Below are 3,314 nucleotides of genomic sequence, written 5' to 3' on the forward strand. Positions count from 1 at the left end.
AAAAAAAAAAAAAAAAAAAAAAAAAAAAGAGAAGATGATGGGCACATGCATATGTTCAAATTCCTCGTGGAAGCTAAGTTTTAATCATTATTGGATATGGATGTGGAGTGAAACCAAAGTATATATGGACATGGATTGAGACCAAAGTATACTGTCGTCCACGACCCAAAAACAAAAAATTTTGGGATGTACTAATGAATGCGGATGAACAATTTTATTTTATTTTATGGTTATGGAAGTATTCATATGTGCATCTCTAAATAATAATGCAAAGGATAAAAATCAAAGAATTGGTAATCTGGATCACAGTCACATGCAAATGGAGCCCAGCTGCAAACCCATCACCGTGTTGCTTCTTCTTCTTCTTTTGTCGTCATCGCACATGTTTCTATGTCCGGTTTCTTATTACGCTATTATAATCATGTAATTTCAACATCAAACCTAATTCATTATCTCATCAACTTTAAATCAATTAGTCGGTGTGAGTATTGCCAGTTTAATTTGGTCTATACGTGTGTCACTTTTTTTTTCTATGTATTTTTAGAGGGTAGGGTATACCATATACTTTTAAAGATAACTTAGCCAAATAGCTTTTTTTTTTTAATGAACGATCTGAAAATTTTTTGTGACTCGTGAGCACTATAAATCACGTTTTCTCATATGAGATTAATATATATGCATTTCTCGGAAAAAATTAGAGAAAAAAAATCAGTGATGTTATTCCTTTATAGCAACTTTCACAAATTTAATGTTAATAAACATGTCGTTTAATGTCATCCCATAATCTCCGCTATTAAAAAGTATTTTTCCGAAAGTATGTCGCTCAATGTTCTCTTCATATGCATAAACACGAGATTCTTCCAAGAACTTTCAAAACGACAAAACCCCTCCCAACCCTACTCAACCAGAATGCCTCTACAACTACAAAAATCTAGTTTGATTGCCCTCAATACCTTCCTGTTGATCTTAAATAAAGCAAAAACTCAATTATTTAGATGCATTATGATACTCGAGCTGTTAATTTACTCCCAAACCTCAAATATATTAAGACTTCTTTGGATAGATAACAGTTGTTTGGTGATGTCAAAAGAAAAAAAAGAGAGTTGTTTGGCTATAAAGAAAACGTAGTAGAAGATTTCTAAAACTTCTTTGGTTATCAGAAATGGACCTTTGATTATTGATTTTTTTTTAAAATTAATTATCAATAACAGTTGATATAAAATATAGTGGTAATTTTGTAAACGTATTTCCAGATTAATATTAGTAGGTTAAACTGCCTAATACTACTAACCAATTAGTACGTTTAACCAATTCATTTATCAACACGTTTCGTTAAGTTGGTATGGTATTATCGTGATCCCAAAAGATTGATTTCACGAATCTAGTTTAAACCAATATAGTTGGTAATGGTATAGTAGTACTATAGTTGTTATAGATATTTGTTTTCCAGAAAACATAACGTTATTAGTATAGGTCCCCAACTTAATTATATGCGTTGGTGGATTAATCTTTGGTAGATTAGGTATGTCAAAAGAAAAAGAAAAAAACAAGAAAAAAAAAAACTATTCCCATTCACTACCGTACATGTATAAAATCTGAAAAACTTTTCACCAGTTTAGATTTTATTATCGCTTGTCCCTTTCGCAAAAGCTTTAATGTTGTAATTTTACAAACTGTATACTGCCCAATTTTTTAAAAACGAATAAATTGTTGATGCGACGTTGATGCTTTTTTTGACTTGGGCTTTCCATGTGATCCCATTTCCCACCTTTTTAACTTTTGTCCCTTGTTTTCTTTCCTTAAAAATGATTAAAAATTTAACAACACAACTAGTAAGTTTTTTTNTTTTTTTTTTTTTTTTTTTTTTTTTGTGCAACACAATTAGTAAGTATATAAAATCTTTTTATAACTCTTACAAACATCATACACTGATACATCAATCATAAAATTTATTCCAGTCATGATCTGATTATAACACTAATCGTAATCATTAAGTTACAACTATCAGTCTAGACAAATCAGTTAATGAAATTCTTTAAACAAGATTAAACCAGTCAGTATTATGAAAAATGTGTTTGAAATTAAATATTCTGTTGAGATAAGCTTGAATAACAACAAGCAATCCTAAATTGATTAGGAAAACTTAGAGAAAAGAAAATTATCCTTTAATGAGAATAAAGAAATTGTTAGATTCTAAGCTTATAAATAGAGATGTTGAGATGTGGCATTGTAGAGAGAATTTTATGAGTTTAAGAATTTGAGAGATTGAGATTGAGATTGAGAGAAGCTTTTTATTTTTCAAAAGCTAATAAAGAGAGTTCTTTTTTTTTTTATCTTGAGTTTATCTATTTCTTAAATATTTTATATTCTAAATTCAGTCTAAAGTAAAATAAAATATTAAAACTCTGAATTAGCTTAATGACTAAACATATATATATATATATATATATATATCTAAATCAAATACTAACACATAATGTCAACTAATAATAACAAATTATTAACCATTTCAACCTAACACAAAAAAAAAGATAATTTAATAACACATAATCATAATTCCATTTCCAAATAAACCAAAACACATAAATCAACAAACTCTTCATTCTCAACAAACATTCAAATATTTTTTTTAAAAATTATCTACAACATCTATATAAAGACAATATTTGTTTTTCATCATTAAAACAAACATTTTGTTTGTATATGTAAAGTTAATACATTAATTTTATTTTAATATCTCAACTAATTCACTATACCAAATTATACATACAAAATAAATTGAGAGAGTAGGCAGCGAAACCAAAAATATCAAACCAACGACCCTTTTACTTAAACTTTGCTTCCTCCTCTCTCTCTGATCTTTCTTTCATTTTTTTTTTTTTTTTTTTTTTAAAGATTCAATTTCCCTCTCAAAATTCATTCACATTTGTTCCAAACACACACAAAAATGGGAACAACAAAGATCTTGGTTCTGTCCAAGATCCTATCTTTCTTGCTAACAACAATGCTGATTGGATCCGGTTTGATTCAGTGTACTAGTGTGACTTATGATAAGAAAGCAATCATCGTTAATGGCCACCGTAGAATCCTCCTCTCCGGTTCAATTCATTACCCAAGAAGTACCCCTGAGGTAACCAAAAAACGAATCTTTATTAAAGAAACACAAATGGGGTTTTGTTTCTTTTGTTTAAATTTTAAATTTTTGGGTTTTGTAGATGTGGGAAGATCTTATAAAGAAAGCTAAAGATGGAGGCTTGGATGTTATTGATACTTATGTTTTCTGGAATGGTCATGAACCTTCTCCTGGAACTGTA

The sequence above is a fragment of the Camelina sativa genome, chromosome 3 (assembly GCF_000633955.1).
Source record: "Camelina sativa cultivar DH55 chromosome 3, Cs, whole genome shotgun sequence".
NCBI classification, from domain to species: Eukaryota; Viridiplantae; Streptophyta; class Magnoliopsida; order Brassicales; family Brassicaceae; genus Camelina; species Camelina sativa.